Here is a 16,400-nt window from a genome sequence, read left to right on the forward strand (position 1 = left end):
GCGGGGCTCGAACCCACGAACCGCGAGATCATGACCTAAGCGAAAGTCGGACGCTTAACCGACTAAGCCACCCAGGCGCCCCTAAAACAGAATACTTTTAAAAATAATTTTCTTGGGCACCTGGGTGGCTCAGTCAGTTAAGCATCCAACTCTTGTTTTCAACTCAGGTCAGGATCTCACAGTGAATGGGTTCAAGCCCCACATCAGGGTCTGCATCGATAGCATTGAGCCCACTTGAGAGTCTCTTTCTGCCCCTCCCCCATTCACACACACACATACACACACACACACACACACACTCTGTCTCTCTCTCTCTCCCAAAAATAAACATTTTTAAATTAATTAATTAATCTTCATTTATATTTTTATATCCCTCCTCTCAGTTATATAAACACAATATAACATTCAAAAGAATTAGAAACTTTGAGGGGAAAATAATGAAAATGCAAGTCACTACTTTACAGGATTAAAAAAAATGTCTAAAGAGAACTCATCAGTCCATGTATGATAAAATGAATGGAAGTTTTTGGCTCTCAGTGTAAGCTTTGGAACTCGCTTTGGAGTACTGGCACTAACATTTACTTCCTAGTGATAAATGGAATCTCTGTGACATCTCCTGAAAACCTATCAACATAAGTACATTTTACAGTAGCAGAGCAATTTCACTATTAGTCCTTGCTTAAGTAGATGAAGAATTTTCAAGATTATAGTTACTACCTTAAGAGTGACCCAGGCAACAGATGCCTTCCATAATAAGCAGAGTCCATAAGATTCCCATCCAATGCATACCCAATTATTTTGTTAGGTGTAACAATTTACAGACACCTAAATTGTTTTAATTTAAAAATATTTACCCATCAGATAAGGAAAATGCCTTTGTTTTTTTTTAAACTTTTAATGTTTTATTTGTTTCTGAGAGAGAGAGAAAGATAGCGTGAGCAGGGGAGGGTCAGAGAGAAAGGGAGATACAGAATCCGAAGCAGGCCCCAGGCTCTGAGCTAGCTGTAAGCACAGAGCCCGACGCAGGGCTAGAACGCATGAACCATGAGATCATGACCTGAGCCTAAGTCAGATCCTTAACCGACTGAGCCACCCAGGTGCCCCAAGGAAAATGCCTTTGAATGAATCCATCTTCCTGTGAATTATTTCAATCTAAGAGCAGCAGGAAGAGTTATCAAATAATACACATGTTGGGAAAAAGAATACTATGTTATGTTATGTTGAAGTCATTGTGGGGATAGTTAATGACTATCCTCAATTGTTACCAATATGTTGACGTACAGCATACTAAAATCCAGGAGTGAAATGAATTTCATTATAAACTTGTGGCACAAACAAAAATTAATACTGCACCTTAAAAGTTAACCACATACGGGAAACCTGGTGCCTCAGTTGGTTAAGTGTTGGGACTCTTGATTTCAGCTCAGGTCATGATCCCATGGTCATGGAATGGAGTCTCGAGCAGTGTGGAGCCTGCTTAAGATTCTCTCTCCCCCTCTTAAAAAAAATGAACCATACAGTGGGTATATGGTTCTCTCTCCCCCTCCCCCATCTTAAAAAAAAGGAACAATATAGTGGGTATATGGGAAACCTGTACTTTTCTGCTCAATTTTGCTCTGAATTTAAAACTGCTTAAAAAAGTAAAGTCTGGTACACACACACACACACACACACACACACACACACTTGCACATATATTAAGTTTTCACTTTGTCAAAATGTTGCTTTGTCTGGTGAATAAAATGTTCTCTGGCAATGCAAAGAAAGGATAGCTAAACTATAATAATTCAATTCTATCTCTCCCATTTGAGGTCTTTAGATGCTTACATTCTATTTTCTAAGCTATAAAGAAGAATGAAAAAAACTTCCAAATTCACCTCTTGCAGGAATAGGCAAATTTTCCAATTTCTAGATCAGTACACCTTCATTTACAGACAAGTGCACCCCAAAATCAACAAAAAATGCACAAATGGCTTGGGTCCCTGAGACAGCACATCCATAGAGTTCTTCCAATGCCTCTCACTATTGAAACAAGGTAACCTTGTATTAGAATGGAAAATGGAGCCCTAGACCCCAGCAGTGAAGTTCTCCAAAGCCTTCTCTAGTGATTCTTGTTGGAGCATGAAAATTCTCAGGCAATTTGCTTACCACTTTACAGATAGATTCATACTATTTATCTTTGGTAGAGAGGTGTGCATGTGTGTGCTTGTGTGCATCTTGTAGAAAGGATATAGTCATCTACTAAACAATCAGAATANAGCACAAATGGCTTGGGTCCCTGAGACAGCACATCCAGAGTTCTTCCAATGCCTCTCACTATTGAAACAATGTAACCTTGTATTAGAATGGAAAATGGAGCCCTAGACCCCAGCAGTGAAGTTCTCCAAAGCCTTCTCTAGTGATTCTTGTTGGAGCATGAAAATTCTCAGGCAATTTGCTTACCACTTTACAGATAGATTCATACTATTTATCTTTGGTAGAGAGGTGTGCATGTGTGTGCTTGTGTGCATCTTGTAGAAAGGATATAGTCATCTACTAAACAATCAGAATAAATTCACACCATTGGAGAGATTTGGGATATCTACTCCAGATCATTCTGTGTGACCTGGGATGTTGCAGGTGACAATGAACTCTCTCAGATGTTATGCTTTCCTAACATAGAGAAGTGTTGAAGAGTACTTTAGAGAGGGAGAAATGAACTGCTGGAGGAATCAGGACAAGAATAGATTCTTGGGTGAAACCAGTTCCTACGGTTAGGAGGAACGGTTTCTTCAAAGATGTTCAGAGAAAAAGCACTCTCAAGAACGAATTTAATACACAGAAGCAATAGAGAAAGGATCCATCTGAAAGACTGAGTTCTTAAATGGCTCTTCCTTGACCATGGAAAAGTCCTCTTTTATAATATAGCTTCCATTTTCTATCATCTACATGGAACTCAACACAGTTACTGAAATCGTGGAGTAGAGTAATAAACTCATAGAATTTGATGTGATATTAGTGTAGAGCATCAAGGGCCTGTCTTTCCAAGAGAGGTTTCACAAAGGCAGCAGCAACTCACTGAAGGGACTATGTCTAGATGTGCCAGAAGGGGACCAGCAGGGGAGGAAGAGGTGGCAAACCTACGAATCAGAGGCAGCAAGAAACGGTACCTGGTACCAATGAGCAATAGTCAGCCAACACTTACATAAACAGTGAGACCCTCAACCCACCCATCCTTTGGCCATAGGAAATATCAAAATATGCAAAGCCAAGGCATGATTTTCAGCTCCAATGCTGACAAGAAAGTGAATATATTAACTGAAATGGAGCATAATAAAGTCTTGCCCTAGGTGCCTGCCCTCCAAGGACAACATAGCTGACTCTGAGAACGTAGATGCAGGATGGACCCTCGAGGTTAGAAAGGGAGCGGCAAAGCTGGGCAAGCTGACCACAGCTGTCCCTCCACAAAAAAACAAAACCATCAGCCAAGATTTTCAGAGAGAAGTGTGGCATTTTGTGGAAATCAGTAAGTAAAGATTTTGTACTTGAGGGGACCATGGTGTAAGACAAGGAACATGTGGTAAATAGCAAACCCTGATACAAGAATACAGCCACAGAGAGACTGTACTCTCAGTTGCCATCAGTCTCCTTTTTCATATATAATAGAAGCCAAGTTTTAGCAAAAGGCAGTGTTTCCTAGCCTTCATTAGAGCAGGCAGTTGTCATGTGACTAATTCTAGAGAATAAAATAAAAACAGAAGTATTGAGTGGGACTTCTGAGGAAGCCAATTAAAAGTAGCTCTCTCCAAGGGGTCCCTGCCTGGGTGGCTCAGTCAGTTAAGCGTCTGGCTCCTGATTTTGGCTCAGGTCATGATCTTACAGTTTGTGAGATCAAGTCCCATTTCAGGCTCCACGCTATTAGCATGGAGCTCAGTGTGGAACCAGCTTCGGATTCTCTCCCTCTCTCTGCACCTCCCCCACATTCACTTGTGTCCCCCTCCTCTCAAAATAAGTTACCAAAAACTAAAAAAAATAAAACCAGCTGCCTCCTTTGGAAGGAAAGTCCCTGTTCCCATTCTTTGATCCCTTTTCTTTCTGTGGTCTGTAACATGAACATGATGGCTGGTGCATCAAAACCATTCTTAGACTATGAGGTGTCCTTAAAGTTGGAGGCACATGCTAAGTGCATGGAGAAACAGATTTTGAAAAAAGTCTGAGTTCCTAGTGGCTATGGAACCACCAAATCCACCCTGTACTATCTCTGAATTCTGTTGCCATAAAGAAAAATAAACTATGTTATTTCAGTAAGTCTTAATTTAGGTGTTCTGCAATATCCCACTACACCTATCCTAAATTATACAATGGCAATTCCAACACAGGACTTCCCGACAGTAATGCTAGAAGGGAATATCAGCATCAGAGGACGGAGTTGAGGAAAAGAAGAGTATCAACCAAGAAGTAAGATGCTAACTTGGGTATATTTTGTCATGAGAAGTTTAGTCATTCTCAACGAATCCTTCTGTCATCTTCATGAAATTTGGAGATAAAGAAACTTGCCAGCACTTAGAGAACCTAGGACTTTGACTGTGTTCTAGTATCAAGTGGCTGGGACTCATAGTGAGAAAAATGGAGCAGCAGCACATCTACAACAATGACATGTACACACTTGTCCCTAAGTGTGTCGCAAGCTACTCCAGTGCCACAGAAAACAATACAATGTACAAAGTGTGGTGTCTCGCTAACAGTTGATAATGATTTATTGCACATCTACTTTGCATGGGTCCTATACTAGACATGAGGCAGAGAGGTTAATAAGACACATGCCCTTCCCTCAAGGAACTCACTGTTTAGAAAAGGAAAGAGAGAAGTAAAGGGTGTTATGAAAGGGAAGGGTCTTTGCATTCATAGGAATCAAATTGACTCAACCACAAGAGACTAAGAAAATGCTTCTCCCAAAGTATTAGAAATATCTACAGGCAAAGATAAGTAGAGTTGGTGTGGAGACAACCCAGGTGAGCAAAGTCATGCAAATGCAGGAAGATTCAAGAGAGCAAGATACATTTCGGGAATAACTGGTTTGTTAAATGAGCTGTATTTGATAGGATTTAAACAGGAAATATTCTTTTTCTCCTATTGCTGGGTTTATCATGTTCCTTTGGATCTTCCCTGCACCTGGCCCCTTAAAGCCATCCTGGGCCAATCCTAATAGACATTTGATCATTTACAACTCTAAAAATAATTTCAATTTCAGGTATTAAAATTCCAGAGCTGGGGTGCCTGAGTGGCTCAGTCGTTTGAGCATCTGACTCTTGATTTTGGCTCAGGTCACTATTTCACAGTTCAGGAGTTTGAATGCCACATCTGTCTCTGTGCTGGCAGTGCAGAGCCTGCTTGGGGGTACTCTGTCTCTGTCTCTCTCTTTCTCTACCCCTCTCCTGCTCTCTCTCTCTCTCTCTCTCTCTCTCTCTTTCTCAAATAAATAAATAGAAAAACAAAACAAAACAAAACAAAACTCCAGAGCCATATACATTAAGACTTTGGTCTCACAGTTTTCTACAACAGCCACACACTGACCACTTCAACATTTCCCTCTGCAGCTCCAGCTACTCCCTTGAACTTTGACCACCTGCAGGACATCTGCACTCAGATGTCTAATGAACATCTGAGAATTAACCTGCCCCAACCTGCTCCTCCTCGTATAGCAGAACCCTTCTCAGATAATAAGAATGTCATCCCATAGTTGCCAAGGTCAAAAATCATGCTAGCGCTCTATCTCTCATACCCCACATCCAATACTCAGCAAACCTGGTTTTCCTTATTGCTTGGCAAACATTGCTCATCTCTTCCACTTTGAAGTCCCTCTCCTCATGTCCTCTTCCTTTTCCTACTTTATTCATTTTTTCCATAGCAAATATCACCTTTTACACATTTAGTATATTTTTACTGTTCTAATTTGGTCATTTCTCCTCCTCGATTAGATTGTAAGGTCTGTAGAAGTGAAACTCTTTCTACGTTTTGTTTACTGATGTATTCCCTGTGTCCAGAATAGTGGCAGGAATACAATAAGTGCCCAATAAATGTTTATTGAAGGAGCTAAGCATATCCAACTCACACTCTCCTCTCTCCAGCTCTGGCCTCCCAGATGTGTAACAGGCAGGGAGCTGGGTCTGCTTGTTAACTCTTCCAGCTCTATCTCCCCCACAGGCCTCCAAGCCTCCCAAGAGAGGGGATATGAAGAGGAGGGGTTAGAGACCTGGGGCAGAGGTTTTCTTATCTGGCAGATAGGCTTGTAGTTCTTTCTTGGCTGCTGCCATCTGGATATCAGGCTCTCAGTTACAGAGAGCATTCAAATGCTGTTGTTTCATGAGATGCTAGGATGTTCTCTAGAGATTTTCCCTGGTCTCCACAAGAACCTCTATACTGCATCCATTCCAAACACACAACACACTCCCTCCAATGATTTGTGGCAAACTTCCTCAAGGAGTTTATAAGTGAGATACGTAGAGAGCTGGGTGCTCCCCTCCATAACATCTACTATGAACCATGGGGAACTCCCACATCCTTTCCCTGAAAAATTTCCTTCTACCAACTGTTACCAGGTCCCCTTCACTTGTTACTCTAGTCAGCCTTCTGCCCTTCAAATTCACCAGGAGAGTGCAATTATAAGATTTGCTTTCTCTCAACTCTCTGCTGCAGTATATACCAGAGCCCAAGCTAGCAATGCTACGTACAACCAATATACAGCACGGTTGTGAGATGTGGGTTCCCTCTTTCAGACACCTCCAGCCTCTGATCCTTTTTATAACTTCTTGCATGTCTTGGGGAAGAGGATGTAGTCCCTCTGATTCCCATGGAAAGAGGAGAGAAGATACTATAGTATCATCTACCACTAGTAATTCCCCTACTTTCCAACCAACTGTCTTTTGAATTTGATTTTTTCCTGTATAGGCTGATGATGAGTTATAGAAAAATGATAGTTACAAACTCGTTGTTATCTTTTAGAAAGTTCTCTCAAAATGTCTAGCAGCTCTCTCTAGAAATTGTAGATACCTATTACCTACTACCCTTAACCTTGAGACTTTAGCAGAAATTCTAACACAACAGGAAAAGTTCATTCTACATCCATTATCATACATAGGCAATATCTGTGCTCATCTCAGTTTGGCAGCAGCTTAGAGTGCAATGTGGAAAGAGTTCCCAGCTATAAAGCTGGATAGCTACGTGGAGACTAAATCATGAAGGATTTTGTATGCCATGCTAAAAATTTTGGAATTTATTTTTAAAGCATTTCAAAAACATTGAAAAATTTTAAGCAGGAAAGCAAAAGGTCACATTTGCATTTCAGCAAATATCATTCCAGCTGCATGAGGGAGAATGGATTAAATGTGAGCAATGCTGGAATATGACCAGTTGTAGAAAGCTGTAGCAGTAATCGAGGTAAGAGATGATGACACCTTAATTTAAGGAACAATGTCAAAACAATGGTAGAGGACAGAGATATTGAGATTGCACAAGATTCTGTGTTTTTATGTTGAGGACGCAGATGGGAGTGTCACAGGTGAGGCTCAGTTTGTGCTGGAACACCTGTTTGAATGGTTTTCCATCATTCACCAGAAACCCTGGAAGAGGAACAGACTTGGTGTGAAAGATGACAAATTCAAATTATGAGAACACTAGCGATATGAGATAGTAAATGACATGTGGTAAAGAAATGACACAATCCCCAGGGCCACAGAGGTTCAAAGGGAAGGTAGACTGCTTAGGTGTTATGTGAGCAGACACGTCCTTGGGAGCAACAGGGATTTGTCTTGGGTTTCTAAAATAAGAAAGCAGGTTAATAGAAAGAACAGGTGAGATCATTAAAAATTGGGAAAAGAAATGAGCTAAGTCACAGAAACTACAGAGAACCCACATGTCATGGAATCACTACCACACAAATTGGTGCAGAATGTGATACTCGGCACAGTAGCAGAAGCTAGCTAAGACATATTCTGAATATACAAAACATTGAGAAAAAGGAATAAAGAACCTAACCTCTCTCCTCTGGGTTGTAATTAAACATGAATAGCATATGGAGGTATATTATATTTTGCCTTTCCCTCCCCTTAAAATAAGGCAAGTCTCTCTTTCCTGTCTGGCAAGTTGATAATGTCTGGCAAGTTGATCAGTGCACACTTACGCAGAAGCAAGGAGCAACCTACTAACTGAGAAAGGCTATAAAGCTTTTTAAAAAATATTCATTCTCAACTAATCTGCTGTTATTCTTGGAAGGAAGGAAGGGAGGAAGTAAAGAAGGGAGGAAGGAAGAAACAAATAAGTGAATAAATAAACATGTGAAAAAGAGGAAAATCTGCAATTTAATTTGTTTGGATTACTTTGAAATCTTTGACAGCATTGCTTAACGATGAATGCTTTGAGAACTTAAATTAATGTGAACTTGTGATGCAAAAGATACTTCATCACTAATGGAGAATTGGTTCAATGTCAGGAAAAAGGGATAGTGATAAATGGGCATCTCTCTCTCTCTCTCTCTAAGTATTGAGCGCCTATTCTGCTCCACATCATTAACATACACTCATTTAATTTCATCAATGCAAGAACCCCACAAAGGAAATGTTAGTATATACCACTGTGATGAGAAATCTGAATGCTGAAAACCAAAAGAAAACCTCTGACTAAATCTGTGAAGTATTTAAATCCCATTGGCTGTATCCAGTGCCTTATCATGCTTTTTCATACTACCAAACAATACTTCCAACAGAAATCCACATTATTCCATAAAAACTGGAATAATAAGTTATGCAGTGGAAGTCTATCACATGTATCTAAAAAGGAAGAAGCAGAGTCCTGATATGATACTGACGAAGTCACCCCAGTAAATCCAATTACTTGAGACAATAAGTTTCTAAATTGCCTACAAAGCCCAGCTAGGAGTAAGAGTTTGTTGACAATCCAAGTCTTTAATGTTTTTTTTAATCTAGAGTTCCCTGCAAGTCACCCCTGCTAATGGGGCTAATCAAGCTTCTTAGGCCATGATGACAACTACAGGTAAACAATACTGTTTTTCCTTCCAGCCTCCATTTGATGTGAGCTCAGCGAAAATAGGAATACCAGTTAATACCAGGGAAACCAGAGTCTAAGGGAAATCAGTTGTACAAACACCACAATATATCCAGCATTTCTGGGCTCATTTTTTTATATATTGATTTTCTTGCTAAATAAACTTAGCACACTCACTTAACTACATTGGACCACATCTTTCCAAGTTACAAAATATAGATATTTAATGCCAGTATGTGATATTTCACAAGAATTGAAAATTCTATTTGAAAAGGATTCCTAAACATCTAGAAGAAAGCTTTATCAAGATATAATAGTATGAAAGGTCACATAGCTTCCAATTGCTGTTAAAGAATGAGCTTTAATGATGGCTCAAAATGTATTCATATCCAGGGGCGCCTGGGTGGCTTAGTCGGTTAAGCGTCCGACTTTGCTTAGGTCATGATCTCACGGTTCGTGGGTTCGAGCCCCGTGTCAGGCTCTGTGCTGACTGCCAGCTCAGAGCCTGGAGCCTGTTTCAGAGTCTGTGAATCCCTCTGTCTCTGACCCTCCCCTGCTCATGCTGTCTCTCTCTCTCTCCTAGAAATAAATAAAACATTTTAAAAAATTTTTAAAAAATGTATTCATATCCAAATATAGTAACAGCAACAGCAAAATAATAAACACAGTGGGAGGTGATTATTGTTAACTATTTCAGACAGTAAATAAGTATATTAGATAAAGCTCCATCTTCCTTGTCTGTATCCCTTATAAGAAAAGTCTCTTCTAAGCTACATTCAAGGAATAAGCCTATCACCCAAGGTCCAAACTTGGTACTAAAAAAGTCCTATAGCCCTAAAGAGAAAATTATTTATACTAGTTGAGCTTCGAAAAAGAAGTCAGTTGTTATATCCAGGCTCTCTGCTCTTTTTCTTCTCTCTGAGCCAATATGACCCACACATCTATGAACAGCTGTACAAACATACATGCCCCTTCTTTTAACTTTTCTGATACTATTAACCTAAAACCATTTTATTTTCAGTAAGGCTATACATTATGCTGTTTGTTTATTCTATTTAATCTTCCCCAACCCCTGCAAAATTCTTCCACTGGGAGCATAGGGGTGAGGATGAATCTCAACCTGACTGAGCCACAAGGCAATCCTTAGTCCCATACACTCAACACTGGGTCCTGCTCACCACCGCCCCTCTCTATTACAGTGAGCATAGCCACAGGCCAGGGTAAATGAAGACACGTCTATAAAATGCAAAGCACTTTCATAGTCATTACCTTGTTTCAGCCTCAAAGCAACTCTGCAAAGTCAGTAAGTCAGTAGTTTCTATGTCACGTTCCCATTTAACACAAGAAAGGGTAGTCAAGGAGCTTGTTCAGGTACTGATAGCTAGTCAGCCGTAAATTCAGATGTTCTAACACAAATTTAGTGTGTTCTTTTACTAAATTACAATGCTTCCCTAAACCATGTTACACAAGAAAGGATCTCAGGCTGGGGATATCAAGAAGTGGATCTGAGGATTGACCCCATGTGGAAGGTGAGGGCAGGAGAAGAATACAATAATATAAGATTTTTCCACCTGAGTAATTTCTCCTTAACCTGAAATGGGGAAAGTCAAAAGAAGCACAGTTTTACTGGCAGCAGGAGAAATGTATTGTACATCTTAATGTTGGAAATTTCTATTATTTTGATTTCCTGTTGTTAATAACATTCAACTGATAGGTATAAGTAATATATAAATATATGTGATTTTTTTCTGGTTGCATAGAATAAATTTCTAGAAATAAACTGTAGGTTTATAGTATATTAGAACTATATTAAAGGAGTGCCTGGGTGGCTCAGTTAAGCGTCAGATGCTCGGTTTCAGGTCAGGTCATGATCTCACAGTTTGTGAGATCCAACCCTACATGGGCTTCGCACTGACAGAGCAGAGCCTGCTTGGGAATCTCTCTCTCTCCATCTCTCTCTCTCTCTCTCTGCTCCTCCCCATGCTCATTCTCTCTCTTGCTCTCTCAAATAAATAAGCTTAAAAACAAAAGAAAGAAATCTATTAAGGCTTTTGACACATGATGCCAAATTGACTCCTAGAAATTATATAATCACAATGGATAAGAATGCGTATTTTCTAAAATCATAGCAACACTACTTATTATTATTTTCTTTATCAATTTATAAATACCAAATGGAATTTTTTTTGTTTAGTTAGTATTTCTTTGATCATGGAGACTGAATATTTTTTACTTGTGTTTTTAATCAAATTATAATTTTTATGTATTTGTAAGAATTATAACAGACAATTATATATGTCTGTTCATATCTTTAGCATTTTTATACTAGTAGGATATTACTCTTTGTTATGTCATAGGCTCTCTTCATATACTTAGGATAATAATGTTTTATTCAACATTCCCCCCTCCAAGAAACAACGTGAGATGTTTCTCATAATACAACCTATTATGTATAGGTACTCCTATAGCTGAAAAAATATGTATATTAGTCACAGTCTTTCCTTCCATATATTCATCATTTTTTAATATTTATATATTTTGAGAGAGAGAGAGAGCATGCAAGAGAGAGAGAGGGAGAGGAAGAGAAACCTAAGCAGGCTCCACACTGTCAGCATAGAGCCTGAGGCAGGGCTCAATCCCACAAAACATGAGATTATGACCTGGGCTAAAATAAATCAGAGGCTTAACCAACTAAGCCATCCAGCCACCCCCATATATTCATCTTTTTTGTAAGTATCTTTTAAGCTACTTTGAATTAGTAAAAATATTTCCCAGGGAACAAACTCCATGTAAAGAATTCCTTATAGTACTGAAAAGAGACCCTTATAGATATAAATATTTACAAATGAGGAAACATGTATAAAGATGTATATACATGTATAAGATCACATAGGTAGCTAGCAAGTAACAAACTTTAAGGAAATAAGGAAGAAATTCTCAGGAATTATAATTCATCGAGAGAGTGAACATTCTCAATCTCCCTACAGAACTGGAATAACTTTTTATTCACTCTAACATCTTGTCTAGAGAAGTTCACATTGTTTAAATTTGACATCCCTGCTTGTTAAAAGCAGACCCAAAATGCCTTAATTTATGAGTTTTTAGAACAAGAAGCTACATGTGTAATGATTTAAATATGGGAAACACTTTTAATCTGGCATCCATTTTTGAAATTACAGTACAAAGAAGCATATGTGCTGACTGTCCCTGTTAAAATGAGAGAACATAAAACAGGAAAATATCCCTTAAATACTGAGAAATCTGGCAAAGATTTCTAGTGAGTCATAGAGAACTGGGTGTGAATAATGCCAATGATTCATAAATGGTAAGGCTCAGGAGTATAATGCCAGATGGATAAATAAGTGGAAAGAATAAAAACTGGCAAGACCATAAATGATAACTGTGTTCAGGAGATGGGATCTTGCCCCAGAATGCAGGGCTGGTGTATAGCACTCATAATATTTTAGAAGAATCATCTCTTGTGATATCTAGCATAGGAGAAATTACATCAGCTAAAACTTGAGAGTAGGCACTAAAGCACATGGAATAACTGAAGGTTAGAAAGAAAATCCTCATGAAAGGAAAGCTGTGTAAGAATCTCTCTCAAGAAGATATCTTCCACCATACAAGTCAATGACGCCCAAGGACTTTCTTTAAAAAAAGAATTCAGGGGGCGCCTGGGTGGCTTAGTCGGTTAAGCGTCCGACTTTCGCTTAGGTCATGATCTCGCGGTTCATGGGTTCGAGCCCCGCGTCGGGCTCTGTGCTGACTGCCAGCTCAGAGCCTGGAGCCTGTTTCAGTCTGTGACTCCCTCTCTCTCTCTGACCCTCCCCTGCTCACGCTGTCTCTCTCTCTCTCTCTCCTAGAAATAAATAAAACGGTTAATAAAAAAAATAAAAAAAAAAAGAATTCATAACTACCACTGTTTTAGAACACAACACGAACACAAAAGCACTGAGTTTCTTTTAATGAGCTACTTTTATGTACTAGACAATTGAGTTAAGTGGATACCAGAAGAAAAACTTGAGACAGAGGGCCCAAACCTCAATGCAGCAGCTTGTAGTGGTTCTAAGTGAGAACAAACATAACTTACTAAAAGAAGCCAAGAAATGCAAGAGACTTTTCAAAGATGATTATCTATCATGAGTGGTTTTCAGACAATCTAAAGAAAATGCCAATCAACAGCTAGCCACCCAATTCCAACTTTTTAATGTATCAGAGAATAGATAAGGAAATGGGTAATTTTTTAAATGTTGGGGAAGAAATTAATATGCTCTGTATCACCCTAATAACTTTGAGATACAAAATAAATTCATGGAATAATAAACTTTTTTATTGCTGCATATACTATCGCAAACTGCTAGATTTAAGGAAATTTTCCTTACAAACCAAACGCCCAGTTTAAAAAATACATATATGCTATCATGTCATTATACTAGAAACTTAGTTCCTTAAAGGCAGATGTTCTTTTTCACCTCCACTTTCCCAAGTAGCTGGGACAGTATCTGACATTCGATTAATGTGTATTAAATAAGTAATTAAATCGTTTTCCATAGAGGCAATGATTTTACATCATCTAGAAAGATATGCTGATAATTATAAATGCCCACTTTCCTAAAGCATTCTCACAAACACGGTTCAGTTTTCACTAAACCATGACATGTCATTCCAAATCCATACTTAATACAGGACTTCATTTACTTGTAAGCATCTAGTAAGAACTTCCGTATATCAAGCACTCTTGTGGGTTCTAGAAAATTAGAAATGAAAGGCTTCAATGGGATTTAGGTAGTTTCTGCTTCCCGAACTCACATTCTAACATGGATGACAACAAAAAGGCAAAGAAGGAGGAGAAGAAAGAAAAAAGAAGAAAAAGGAAGAAGAAGAACATGTCTATTCCAAGCACTATTCTCAATGTGTTAAATCATTTAATGAGCATTGAAATCATTGCAGGAGATATATTACATTAATTCTATTTTACAGATGAACACACTGAGGGACAGAAAGCATAAGCAATTCACCCAAGAATCGGTAACAGTACAAGTAAACCCAGTGGTGTCTACCTCCAGGCACCAAATGCTTAACCATCCTGCTATACTGCTTCTCAAACACCAGAGCAAATAATCATGAATGAGGATGATATGTGCAGTGGACAAGGCACTGGATGCTTGAAAGCATAAAAAGTACCCTGACCTGAACTAGGGGATCAAGAAAGGCCTCCTGGAGAAGGTGGTATCTGCACTTAACCTTGAAAAGTGTATCAGGTTGCCAGACAGAGGATGGGGAGAGAGAGATACAGTGTGATACACAGTGGAAAAGGCAAGATTACAGTTAATTTATAAAATGAGACAACTTCCTTTTTTCTTTACCATCCACAGAAATTTATAAATGTCATATTCCTCTATTTCATGACACCACCAATTATATAATGCGTCTAGATTTTCACTATAAAATAAAATGTGGAAAACATGTGCATCTTTGAATCGATGACATGCAACATGCAAGCCTCTGTTAACAATGAAACTCCACAGAACCACAGGAAGCCCCTGCTCTTGCAATCTAGCTATTAGGTTCCAGCTTTGACAACATGAAGAGAACACTTATAGTGGAAAGCCTATTATGCTTCACTTGTATATTCTGCTTACTTAATTGTACTCACCCTTGTTTAAAAATGACCTAAGCGGGAATGCAAACTGGTGCAGTCGCCCTGGAAAACGGTGTGGAGGTTCCTCAAAAAATTAAAAGTAGAACTACCCTACAACCCAGCAATCACACTGCTAGGAATTTACCCAAGGAATACTGCAAATGGGCACATGTACTCCAATGTTCACAGCAGCGCTTTCAACAGTAGCCAAATTATGGAAAGTGTCTAAATCTCCATCAACTGATGAATGGATAATGACAATGTGGTTTATATATACAATGGAATACTACTTGGCAATGAGAAAGAATGAAATCATGCCATTTGCAGCAACATGGATAGAACTGGAAGGTATTATGATGAGTGAAATAAGTCAGTCAGAGAAGGACAGATATCATGTTTTCACTCATATGTGGATCTCGGGAAAATAAGAAGACCATGGGGGAAGGGAAGGAGATAAATAGTTACCAACAGAGAGGGAGGGAGGCAAACCACAAGAGGCTCTTAAATACGGAAATCAAACTGAAGGTGGAATGGGGGGTGGGAGACAGGGGAAAGTGGGTGATGGGCATCGAGGAGGGCACTTGTTGGGATGAGCACCGGGTGTTTTATGTAAGCCAATTTGATGACAAGTTATATTCATAAAAAATAAAAGTAAAAATTAAGAAATATAATTAAAATGACCTGAGGAAGTTTATAAAAAACATCTGCCATATAAGATTTTGTAAAAAAAAAAAAAAATGGTAAGATAAAGATAAAATGAAAACTTTTTAAAGGTGAAAAACAAATTGGGCTCTGAGATTGTTAACGATTGATCCAGAAAGAGAAACACAATTCTTTATTCAATACACAGTTTTCCTTACATGAAAACAAATAGTAACTGTCAAAAAGCAAAATTATCCCCCCTACTAAGCCTTGGAAAGTATTTATCCCCCGAATTCTTAAGAAGAATACATCTTGATAGAAAATGAATTCTGAATGGAATCTCTTAAAACATCTTTCAGGGCAAAGATACACTACCAACTGCAATTTAGTAAAAACAACTCAAAAAAGGCGATAAAACAATTCACTCTATGATACACACCACTCTGACAAGCTGGTTTAATTCAGCGATAAACATTCAAGTCTAAAATGGGGATGGATTGCCTATCGCTCATGTCATCTTGAGGCTAGGAAGGGGGCTCATATGGCAGTAAAATGAAGAACATATTCTGACAGGGGAACCTGGGTGGCTCAGTTGGTTGAACAATCGACACTTGATTTCAGCTGGGGTCATGATCTGTCTCTGTCTCCCTCCCTCTTTTCCTTTCTCTCTCTCTCTCTCTCTCTCTGTCTCTCAAAAAGATGGGCCTTGGTGGCTCAGTCAGTTAAGCGTCCTACTTCGGCTCAGGTCATGATCTCTCAGTTCATGAGTTCAAGCCGCGAGTGAGGCTCTGTGCTGACAGCTCAGAACCTTGAGCCTGCTTCAGATTCTGTGTCTTCCTCTCTCTCTGCCACTCCCCTGCTTGCTCTCTCTCTTCTCTCAAAAATAAATAAACATTAAAATTTTTTAAAAAGACAATACCTGGACTGCAGCTATTGTATTTTTCCATTAAGTTCAGTGAGCTAAAAGCTTAACACCATTCTGTTTATATGGAGATGCTTAATCATAACACATGTGTGAATAATGGTACTCTTAGAATATTTAACCACTAATAGTATGGCATAAGATACCCACTGT

This window comes from Crocuta crocuta, unplaced genomic scaffold, assembly GCF_008692635.1.
Source record: "Crocuta crocuta isolate KB4526 unplaced genomic scaffold, BGI_CrCroc_1.0 scaffold134, whole genome shotgun sequence".
In the NCBI taxonomy this organism is placed as follows: Eukaryota; Metazoa; Chordata; class Mammalia; order Carnivora; family Hyaenidae; genus Crocuta; species Crocuta crocuta.